Here is a 12753-nt window from a genome sequence, read left to right on the forward strand (position 1 = left end):
TAGATATTTGATTATAAAAGAATTTTTAAATCACACTCTCATTATGTTAATAATATCGTCCAATTGACAAATTACAGATTATAGATTAGAAACATCTCCTTTACAATTTAATTGTAGAATATATGCACATATGGTAGAATATGATAGGCAGGTAACGTATAATTTGTAATATTTCTTTCGTTACGTTATCGAATTTGTTAATAACGGCTTTTGAAGTTTCGCTAATAGCACTAATTCAATCGCGCAACAAGTCTCTCCGTGGCGATCTTTTCAGTTACTCTAAACCCTACTTTCTGCCTCAAACTTAGCTAAAATGTATCATAAATGCTAGTAAACATTCATACATTTCCAAAGTAATTCATAATTACGAGACGAAACGAGACGTCACATCGGCGAAGTGTCCCATAGAAAGCGACACAGTGGACGCGTAATTCGCACACGGTTAACCAATTTTCCACCACGGAAGAGGAAGAAAGAGCGGAGAAGCTGAGGCGTCGCGTCGACAACAAGCCCAGCACGAAATTTCTTTTGTGGAATCAAAGGCGAGAGCAGGGGACGAGCGAAGGGCAAATTCCCTGACAGCGGCGTGATACAAGCGAAACGCGAAATATGTCCACGATCCCTTTGATCTCGCTAGCGACTGTCCGCCACCTTGTAAAGCGTATTGAAATTTTCCAGGAGCAAATCGTGTCGATGTGTGGCCGGGCAGAATACGGCGGCGGCGCGCGGCGCGGCGGGTTGGGCACAGCTCAAAGCGATGCGTGGAATGTAATTGTCGGGCTCACGAAGAATGCGCGAACGCCTGACAAAGACGTTGTTGCGTTACTATAGATCCTCTTGTTCTCTGTCGTTCTCTGATCTCTCCTTCTCTTGTTCATGACACGTTTCGATCACGATGCAGAAGACACTCCTTCAATCACAGGACATGCAGTTAACACCCTTATCGACCGTTCGTCACGAAGAATCCTGTAGGCGGTCCATGGAAATTGTTAACACCGCCTTTGCAATTAAACGATCATTTGTCATGATAATTACAGGCCGCGGCAACTTATGAATTGTATTACAGGTACGTCGTTCTTATGCTGCTTGAGTTATAGACTATTCAATTGGGGAGTTCGTTTCTAGATGCATTATAGACTGTAGACTGTAGATTGCAGATTGTAGACTGTAGACTGTAGACTGTAGACTGTAGACCATAGACTGTAGACTGTAGATGACGTAGAGGGTGTAAGTTGCGCGCCGAAGTAGAATATTCTTGGGCTAGATCGTCTGATCTACGTCTGTAGTCTGTAGATCAGACGTAGATACAAGTGCTAATTTTCTTTGTTGGGAGATAATGTGTATTTAAAAGGTTCTATAATTGGAAGATAGTAAGGGAAAATAGTAAGAGGGAAGAGCGAAGAACATGTACATATAATAAGAATATATAGTGAGTTTGCATAAACATCTATTACTTAATTATACAATTCTTTTCGGATAAATGAAATCCTTATAAATAGAATTCTACTGTGTCTTCTAGCAAATAAGCTTAACATTTTCTTAAAGACAGAACCTTATTCTCCTCTCTTACACTCTTTCGGGTATTTCGTCAAATTTCAGAAACACGATATTTAAAAAAAAACGGAACCAGTAGATGCATTATTCACACATTATTCGAAGAACAATGTGCTTCTCGTGTGTTTCTGCAATTGTTGCGACGGAATCGCGAGGTTCGTGGAAAATGCACAATGCGAATCGGCGGGCGCTCGAGTGGCACGGCCTGCGACCGGGCAACAACGAAATATAAATTGTTAATGTGGACTGGTTATTGTCGAGTTAATTTTAATCACGTTTTATGCCAACGCCGCTCCCGGTTACCCGGCTTTGTATATTCATGATTGACTATCGTCTCGTTGCTTAATTCCCCGCCGGGGCATTACGCTCGTAGGAGGTGAACGAGAAGCAAATTTGCCCACGACGCTCCTTTTCAGACCGATACACGCTACATCGTTCTACTTTACACTCTCTTCTACCTCCTATTTTTCTCAGAATCGTTTCTTTCACGCGCGAGACAGACAAACGATGCCTCATTCTCGTCCGCGGAAAAGACAAATTTTTTTCACCAATGCGTGCAGATCGGTCAACGTTACACATATATGTGTCCTTTTCCTTCGTTTAGCTTCCATCTGATTTACAAACGGCATCCTTTACCATCCTTTTGTTTTCCTTTTTGAGAATAAATTCGGTTCTCCGTGATTGAGTTCCTTACGCGTCAAGACTTTCGGTTATAATTTGAACATTGAACAGTAATGCGAAGTGGTATTTAACAGATGTTATGAAATTAATTGTGATTTAATTAAAATATAGTAGTAATGATTAACTAAGCTGGCGTGGTGCAATAAAGAAACGATCGGTTAGCAAACAGCTGGATTAACAACTGTGCTTACCTTGTAGGGATATCAAAGGTACCTAATAAAACGTATAACACTCTAATATTTTACGAAAACATGATACTGGTTTCGCTCCTTAAATATAAAACAATGCGAAGAAAGCTATATACATATATACATATTTAACACAACAGAAGCAAAACTCGTAAACTACAACAGACATAAATTTCATCGACATACGATGCAAGACTAAGCAGATATGTAACTCGGTACTTTGTATTGTATTGGGTTGGCAACTAACTGATTGCGTATTTTAAATAAAAAAGAAAATTCCCAATTTTTGCATAAAAATACTTTATTTAAACTTTATTTGATTAGTTATTGTCCATATTTGTCGATGACCTTTTTACCACCTTTCAGGTGTCATAATTTCATGTTCATAAAACTTTTGATTTTTGCTAGCAAAAAACTAAATTAAATGTGCTAGGAACACCTATTGACAAAATCCGCAATCTACAGAATAAATCTGGACAATCCATGACAGTAGAACAGTCGCAGAGTGTAACATTTATAGGAATTTGTATGGGCCTGAGTAAGAGTATTAACCGAGACGAAAAGTCTTGCCAGATATTACGAGATGCAAAAATAGTTTTGGTCGTAACGAAAGTAAGCAGGATTTCTAAGAATTAAAGATCTCGATCTCCCTCGTGGGAGGTTTTAATGAACTTTGACTCCACAACGCGCCCTCGACAAAGTTATCGCACCCGCTGCGTTTCTCTCCCTGTCGAGACCGAACTAGATAGCCGCGTTAGCAGGCCAAGCCGATTCCAGACTAAACAAAAACCATCTGGTTAAATTTTTTCCCTCGCGTGATGATCAACGAGACGCTGAAACGATTCTGGTCGCGTCCTCCTCGCTTCTATTATAACTGGTAGCAAATGATAATAAGCTTCTCGGTTTAAAGTCAGGCATCCGTGGACAGCGAAAGGAAAACATCTCGAGGAAGATCGTGTGTACAACTCTGCGTACGAAGACTCACTTGCTGCGCATGCTCGATGCGGATTCTCATTAATCGAAACCGTGTGTCGAGCCGACAGTTTCATTCAAATTAAACTCGGCTGCAGAGGGAGACGAAGATTGAGATGACTATCGAGATCATCGGGTGACTACAACACTTTGATCTACTTTCTTCTTTTGCTATTGCGAAAAGCAAGATAATTGTTCAAACTTAAACGAATTATTTATTAACTCGTTTATTAGAAAATAATATCTGATAAATTATAATTTGTTTAATAGCTGCTTAATTAAGCGTTAATTGTCCATTACTACAATATTGTACTAGATAATAGTGATATGATATTGGAATATTGTACGTAAATTATTTAATAATCCTCAATCTGAAATTGAAATTGAAATTGAAACCGTGTTACCTACAAGTCAAATTAGGCTACGTGCAAATACGACTCTTTTTGCTGAATCAAAACTACAATCTTTACGGATATGATTCGATATTCTACGTTATAAGACAAGAGGCTAAATTAGATTAAAAGAACATTAACGAATGAGTCTTTAGTTAGTGAAAAAAGCTATTCAAAAAATAACAGCAAACCGATATTTCTATAGACAATATATAGTATTCTATAGGAAGTCGAGTAAGTAAATAAACGCACGTAATAATCATTTACGACCTCAAGACAGTATCAAATTTTCCGAGCATTGATTTAATTATTTCAGTGTGCAATCACGCTTACGTTATCACTGTAACGTAGCATACAAAACTACAAAACCAGTTTAATCTCTACAGAGATGGTTTCATTGGAAACAAGAAAAAAATTAATATTTTTAATTTTCCTATATGCAGCGGGAGAAGAATATTCATTCACAATAGTTAACGTTCGCGTTAACACAATATTTAATTTGCAATTTTTCTCAATCAATTTACTATATCAAATTCTGATTTTTAACGTCAACACAATGAAAGAGAATATCAAGGGTTTCCTTTGTATTTTTTCATTACTGTTTCTTCTACTTATATTTCATGATATTTAAAGGAATTGGTGTATTTATAACGTTATAACAGACCATTGATTGCTTGGTCTTGAGTAGGTTAACGTTAACCGACATTTGCCAGCCATTGGCGTTCGTACATCCGTTCGTAGCTGCCACGTGGTATGCACACAAATATTTTGTTTATCTGCTCTGACACGGCTCGTTAGACGCACTATATTTACCCGTCATCACGAACAATAGAGAAAGTTGTTTTCGTATTCGATCTAGAGCCAACGAAACGCACTTAAGAGTTGCACGCGTTATATACACGGAAAGCTAAGAATGGGGACGATTTTCAAAACATGGCTGTCGGTCGGTGACTAAAATTAATCAAAAAAGGACGAATTTGATGGCTCCCTCCTTCGCAACGTTCTCTCGCTGCTGTGCCCTAAGCCTCGTTCCCACTACCCGCTCGTTTTCCGTGTTTCTGCACACCAGTTAGCTCCTTAATCCCCTAAACCGACAAATTCCTCTCTCTCAACAACAAGTTTACACAAAATCATCAAAACAACCCTACCACAGGCACTACCGTAGTCCAGACAACTCGAGGGAAACTCGTGCGACGTCCCTTTGCCTCGATCGATCTTTTCTACTATGTTTAGTTCTTCGTCTGTTACGTACCGACCTTATTCTACTTAAACTCTGGAATCTTGCGTGGATTTCTCCGTGCCTTGTATACTTCTCTTTGAAAGATATCTTACCACCGATTTGCTATACGAGAATTCATTAGAAAGCATGGAATTTCCATTTACGATGCTGACAATAAAGATTTGTAACGTTTTAATCTTATACAAATCTATCAGATTGATGACACAATGCATAGGGTTCGTCAATTCAATTATTTTTAGGATGATAATACTACTGACGTAATTGATGTGTTTTTCGCGTTGCGATATAATCAATGTGTTAAAACAGACATTATTACTGGAATCTACAATTCTTTTCTGATAAGAAGAACACGCAACTCCTGAAGAACGCAATTCATACCTCACTTCGACTTACGATTTGTCACTTAAATATTACAAGTTCGCATTTAAATAAATGGATTTAACCAACAGGAGTGTACAGTCGATCAGACGCCAACTAAAATTTTGTTTCAACACGTGACAATCAGCTAGCCTCGAACATAACTTTCATCGAGTCTTGTAATTAATAAAATATGGTTCTTCTTAAATTCATAGAAAAACTCGATAGCATCGATCATCTTGCTTTCAAGTGCTAACTTGTAAAACACTAAATGTGTTTGTTTATGTACTTATAGATCATTTTCTGAAGACACCCCTCAACTGTTACTTTCAACCACAATTTACCCTCCTTTATGATAGGGTAACGCTGGATTATTGTAAATCTTATATAAAATTGAGAAGCGACCAGTTTTCGATCGCAATAGAAACAGTTTGTGCACTGGTTGGACTGTCACAGGTATAAACATCAACGACAGAGACAATGCACGCGGAGTGGAACGATCCAGTGGCGCGAAACGAGCGCGCGAGCAAACGCTCGCATATTTTTACGTGGTCGGTTCGTGCAGCTGCATCGCCGCGCCACTCTACGAAATATGTATGTATATGCGTGACCTTTAAATAGTTTCCCTCGTACTTGCTGCAGGAGCCCGCATTTCAAGCGAGTTCGCTTGCGTAAGTTCTGTTTGCGGTGAATGCAGCCCTCCGCTTACGCGTACCTTTAATAGCCAACGTAGGATCTTTTTCCATTCGGATAAATACCCCTTAAATCGCGTTCGTTTTCGTTAACAAGTTCGCCGCGTATATCCGAGACTCGAGTGAAGATAATACTTATACGATATATCGAGTTGGATGGAATAGATGAATTAAAAATTGAGAAATGTTCGTTCGTCAGTTCGAACAAAACTATTACACGTATATCTTTCTCGTAACCAGGCGACTTTTACAAATAATATTACGCGACATTGCCGACGTAATATTCGTGAAAATAATGAAGATGTATGTAACAGAAACGGAATTGCTATAAACTCTCATATATGTCGAAATAAAACATCGAAATGAACACAGATTGTCACGTTGTGTAATTCAAGAAAGGAGAGGAAAATTGGGGAAGAAGCAAATAAGAGAGAGAAATGGAAATCACGCGCATGGAATAAAATTAAGAGAAAAAGAGACGAAGAAAATTCGAGAAAGGAGAGAAAAATTGGGGAAGAAACAAATAAGAGAAAGAAATTGGGAACACGTGCGAGAAATAGGATTAGAGGGAAAGAGCCGAAGAAGTGAACACAATCGGCTTCGTTTTATTTATTAAAACAAAACGTACGAGAAGGTCGGTCGGATGCCTCAGCCTTTAGAGGCTAACCACTCTTTACGAGCGTAAGCCGAGATCGTCATAAACACGTGCAGTTACCACTCGCCGCGGATTCAATTGTTATTGCCATTGTCGCCGACAGAAGGCGAGTCGACGCTTTATTTGCGCGGCCGCCTTCGCCGCGCCGTACACGTGAACGAAGGAATGCAGGAACCGACGTGCGCCATTCAACGGGTTGAATAATTTTCACGGTAGTCGGCGGCTCGCTTTTTCTTTTGATTTCGTTGCACACGTGTTATGTCTATACTTTCGATTCGTACCGTAAGGATGTAATAAGGTACAATATATATATTTTTTATTAGGAAATATCAACGATTCGAGGATATCAAACTATGACAAATTTTATAGGCGTGAAGAATGAATTTCAGCCCTATTATAGTTTCTTGATGTTATACAGAGTAATTCAAATCAAAATTTGAGTAAATATTTTATACGTCAATGGAAAAAAGATTTGATAAGTAAATATGTAATATTTGGGTCGATAAACTGATATTAAAACTAAAGAGAATAGATTCGTAATAAAATAGTCGAATTGTTTCCATTGTCATAGATTGCCTCGCTTAAAAAACCTGATTATATTATTATAATGTTATATCTGTACATATATGTATATCATATAAATTCATAGAATGATATTTGTTGAAAATATGCCAATGACAAAATAAATTATATTTCTATACAGATGAATTTTAAGATATATGTAACACCTACATAAATTTTCTTTCTTGTTTCAATATACACAACCTATAGGAAAATTGTTGACCAATCTATTTGGAACACCTCGTATATTACCCTGTTTAATTATCTATATTACCTATACTTAATAAATAATAATCTTATTCCTCGTTGTATATTATACAGGGTAGTCTGAGATGAGCTATAACTCTTTCATAAGTGGTGGTGGTGGAACGCGATATAACACAATTTAGTGAGAGATATTTTTCTCTCTGATCATATTTTTTGAGTGATAGATGTTCTCATGCGCAGAGTGCATACCGTACTTACTTTTTTTTAGCTATGGCCATATATTCTTCCATGAGTGATGAGAAAAATCGATATAGTATGTATGTAGATTGTAAAAATGACGCTTTGAACAGTGTCTTACGTTTATGAACTAACTTAACTTCATACTTCTACATTTGTAGCTCAATACCTTTCATGAATGATCATTAAGAGTTACGGGTTAACGATCATGTGACAATTTTTATTATTTTTATTGCCAATTCGCTAATATTATATATATGTAGATTAAAAATTATTGTGCAAAAGAGCCCCGCTCGATTTAATCATTTCGACCTAAGACACCTTAAAGCAAGTTATCAGTTTCATTTCAAAGGTTTTCAATTCAGACAAATAACAATTACCCATAAGTTATCTGCTTTTAACCGCTTCTCCAAATACCCTAAAATGAATTCTATAGTCTTTCAATAGGCCGTCTTCTGAAATTCCCATGGTGAAATTCGATGTTATGGTTCTAAAGGTGGATTTAGAAATCCGGTCCTTGGTTTCCAGCGTCAAACACGGTATACGATCCGTAGAAAATTAATTAGCTTGCACGTTTGCCGGTGGAAACGACGGTTCACGACTAAAATTATTTTTCACAAAAGAACTATGCCCCTATCGCTGGCCGCGGATCTTCAAGGCCATGAAACGTCTGTCTCGCATCGCTCCCCTCAGTCCATAAAAATTCAACGATGCACATCTACTCTCTCGTGTCTTTGCACGTCCATGCGCGTATGCGTGTTTAATGCTTATATACGCGTGTACGCGATTAAAAGCGCGTATGTGTGTATACCGTTGCGATTAAACGATAATAAAGTTCACGAATGGCCTTAAATGCCATTCCTAATTTAAACGCATGCGTAAGAACGTAAACTTAAGGATACGCCGCTCTTAAATCCCGCCTAACCTTTCCTGACTCACGAGCCATGATCCCTGATAAAACGCTTGTATGCACCGTTTGCTCGGATGAATCATGAATCGCGATAAAACGCGATAAGAATAATAAAATTAATCTGTCATCGATATCGTTAAACGTTGCATCTACGATAAAACATCCAGTACTAATATATGCAACGATGCAACTGAGATAAAAATTTTAACCTTACCAGTCGTCTTACACGGAGTCTCGCATTCCAAAACGAAAAGTCGTCATCGTTCTTCCAAAATAATCATCAACGTAGCCACCACAGAATACACCGGACACTGTCACTTTCTCAAACCAAGATTCACTACAAAAATGTAAAGAAATTCAAATAAGCTGAAACGGTATTGCTTGTGCGTAACGCAGGTAAACCGTACGAATACAGAAAAACCCGCGCACTTTGAAAATCCGCGGTCGCGCTAGTTAATTCAGTCAACAGGAGCGACATCTAGCGCCGCGAGAATAAAACACTGAGTTCGGTGCTCGGCAATTTACGTACACGAGAGGCGGAGAAAACCGAGAGATGTTCCTCGGCGCTGCGCTGGCTCGGCGCTCGTTGTGTGGACGTCGTTTCGGGTTGAGGTGGAGGGGGCGTCTAGACGCAACGTCACGAGTACGTAGCTTCCCCCCTGTGCCACTGTCGGTCTGTGTTCCCACTCCTCTCTTGCCGCTCGCCACTGTGCCGGGTGTTTTCCCCTCTTACTTCCCCGCATCTCGATGCCCCGCCGATGACGGTCGCAGCCAGACACTCCCGTGCGAGGGGCAAGAGGGGAAGAGGCGAGGGTGACTCCGGCTTTTTGGTTAGGAATTGTTGCCGGTCCACGCACGTGTCTGCGAGGCCTGTCGGTGTGTACGAATGAGTATCTGCACGTGCACGGGTGTACACCAGTGGGGTAGAAAGCAGGATAAACTACTACGGCTATGTGCTCTGATGAGAGAGAGAAAAGGAGAGGGCACAGACTATGGTTATAGAGAGGAGAAGGAAGAAGAAGGAATATATCTTGTGGATTTGTATCAGCGCCTATCCGACGATCCACCCAGATGGAGGGTGCGTCAAAGTGGCCGCGAATTGAGTTTTCCTCGGGGCACGTATAATTCTAACCCCACCCCTCGGCCCTTTATTCTCTGGTTCTACCCGTCTTTCTCTTTTCTGTCTGCCTTTCTATCCGACGCTTTCAACTAACCGCCTTGTCTCGACACGTGCCGGTCAGCTTGTGAGGGTTACGCGTGTGTCGCGCGACACCGTTAGCTATGTATATATATTTATATTCACGTTGGTAACCACTGGTAGATACGTCAGAGATAGGTTAATCTCCGAGTGACGAGATCAAACGTGTCCCTGAAAAATCAGAGACTAGTGTCCGTGTGTCGCTTTCACGCCGCATTTAGCGGCAATGACTTCTTTTTTCGCTAAGCGAGGTGTTGCTTATGAAAATACTTTTATGAATAAACAGTTTTACGGAGCTGAATAAGCTCACCGCTCTGCTTCTTTCTCTCGCTTTACGGATTTTACGAACGATTCTCGCACACACCGGAACCAGTTAATTAAGTTATTTCTCTTTCTCTCTCGCTCTGTCTTTTCGCCAACATTGACGCATCTTGCGCTCCGGAACAGAAAATTTGAATTACAAGTGCAGTCAACGATAGCTTTTACCCCGCTTTACTATTCTACCATCCCTTCCTCACACTTCTTTGTACATATTTATTATGGTATCTCTTTTTTACAAAATCAAGTAACACTCGAGAGTCGTTGGAAGCCGCACGTTTTAACGAGCGAAAAAGAAAGATGGAAATCAAATCACGCTAGTACTTCAAGGGCACCTACTTGATGTTACACCTTTGATGTGGCACGAGATGTATCTTAATCTTAATTGTTGATTAAACGGATGAATAAAACATTTCTGCTAAACTCTTTCCTGTTGGTGGACAGCGTACTTCTCGTTGGATTACAACACGCGAATGAATTATAACAGAAAAGATGCACGCTGGTAGTGTAGAGTTTATGCTCTTAGTTTCGGGATTGTTATGACAGATCCCTGCGATCCATACTTCGTGTTATAGCTACAGTGGTTCTGGTGTTTTGACCATTTTGACGAACGTATGTCGGAACAGTCAAATAGATCAGAACACCTATAAAAAATGTAATTCCTAACGCTTAAAACTTTTAAGGATTATTATCTCCTTTAAAATTTTAGATTAATATGCTATAATAAAATCTTACCTTTGTGATAACAAGCTTCATTCCCTCTTGTTAATGTTTACTGTATTTCTCTATTGTTTCTATAACAAATTCTGAAATTCGTTATTCACTTCTCTATAATATTTGCTGTTATTTGACTCAGGATTTTGTTTCACATCTCGATCTACACGCTTCTCTTACCTCAGAATTTATCATTATTTACGTTATCTTCTGCAACGAGTAGATTTACGGACGTATGTATGTATGTACTTGTACCTTAAGAATTCAATATTAACTTTATTGTGACAAAATTAAAAAATTAATAACAAATAGAATTGATCAGTCTTGTATTTAACAGGGTTAATTACATTTTGTATTAAATTAAATCGTGTCTTCATACTTATGAACAGCGAAACAAGCGTTGCATTTCAGTCCTCAAATGTTTCATCCGTCAAAACGACAATTCGTCAGAATCCTGTCAATTCGCGCCGTCGTAATCAAACTCTTTCGATAGGTACGCATTTTCTAGGTTATTTGTCATGGTGTAGACCATGTATAATCAAGACACGAGCTCTAAATGTAGCGAACCTCCTATTTAGACTCAGCAGTTGACTCATACATGGTTATTTCTGGCAACGGCATGTTTTCGTCCGCGCGTACATACTCACGCGTCGGTACGTCCGGGACACGCGTGCACGCACAGTTGCTACTCACGATAGAAACGCACGCTCACGTTTCTATGGATGCAATGCGTGAATTACATCATACCGCCGTACCAGTCACACAAATAAAAGAGTTACAAGGATTTTCAAAAAACGAAAAATAAAAAAGAAATCACGCTCAGCGTTTCATCGGCCTCGTAATCGAAACGAAGTTAGGTTATGTGGCACATCGTTGTGTATACGTATAAAAGACACGATGTTTCGACTTTTCTGCTTCATTTTTCACGCGACGATCCGTATACGACAGACGCGTAACATTCTCATATTACATACGTATGTATTTATATATTTTGTAAAGCTTTTTTCGTCCCCATTGGATATTCCGTGGTTTTTCTATGTACATACGCACGTTTTTTTTTCGCGCTTTTCAATAACTCGTTCGTAAACGACCCGTACACTTTTTTCTCTTCCAACCTATTGATCTTCCATGACAATATACGCAACAAAACAATTTCCTTGATAACGCTATTCGTGTGAGGCGACGAATTATACATTTACGAACAGCAATACGAACGCGACCCTTCGTCACTGCATCACGCACGGGAAAAATAGGTTTTTATCGATTACTAACCTACGACAACCATCTCGACCGACGTACGTAGGCTTCGACTGCAAATACGAAAGCACGATACTAAAATCTGACAATACGAATTTGTAGCTTTCTTAATAATTCATCAGGCAATAATACTTTATTTGTATCATCGATACTTAATTATTTTTAGAAAAATAACTAACTTTACAAAATTGGAATTTATATAGTAATATGTGTTTATAATAACGTGAACTTCGGTTAATGATCTACGTATATAATTTTCAATATCTCTTTAATAAGAGCAGACTTGTTGGATTTGAAAGTTTTCATTCAAGCACGAGAATAATTGTAATCTAGCAGTATAGACAATTTGTTATTTTACAAAATTGAAATTTCTAGTAGTATACATATATTTATAATGGTGTAAATATCGCTTATTAATTTAGCTTTAAATATTTCTTTAATTAGAACAGTATTATTGAATTTGGAAATTCTCGTTCAAGGACGCGGGGTAGGAAACCCTTTCTGCTATATTTTGAAGATTACAAAGCACAAAGGAAATACGGAATGGTAACTACTTTTGTGTTTTCTCTACCAGACAGAACAGGAGTCACGCTGTATCCGAATAAATATTGTCACTCGGT

At 38.8% G+C, this 12753-nt stretch overlaps 1 long non-coding RNA gene across 4 annotated transcripts in view; it reads right to left on the reverse strand.

Moving 5' to 3' along the window:
- The window catches only part of LOC126925658 (uncharacterized), a 30596-nt gene extending 18510 nt beyond the window's left edge, over positions 1-12086 (reverse strand). Inside the window, exons 1-4 of one of the 4 annotated variants that reach the window (XR_007714049.1) lie at positions 11224-12086; positions 10898-11131; positions 10502-10806; positions 8861-9516 (exon numbers count right to left, since the gene is read on the reverse strand). This is a non-coding gene — a long non-coding RNA (uncharacterized LOC126925658). Of the gene's footprint in view, positions 1-8361; positions 8796-8860; positions 10807-10897; positions 11132-11223 lie in introns of those variants that run through there. The other 3 variants (XR_007714047.1, XR_007714048.1, XR_007714046.1) reach the window with 3 other exon arrangements.
- Between the last annotated feature and the right edge of the window lie 667 nt (positions 12087-12753).

Source organism: Bombus affinis, chromosome 2 (genome assembly GCF_024516045.1).
Source record: "Bombus affinis isolate iyBomAffi1 chromosome 2, iyBomAffi1.2, whole genome shotgun sequence".
NCBI classification, from domain to species: domain Eukaryota; kingdom Metazoa; phylum Arthropoda; class Insecta; order Hymenoptera; family Apidae; genus Bombus; species Bombus affinis.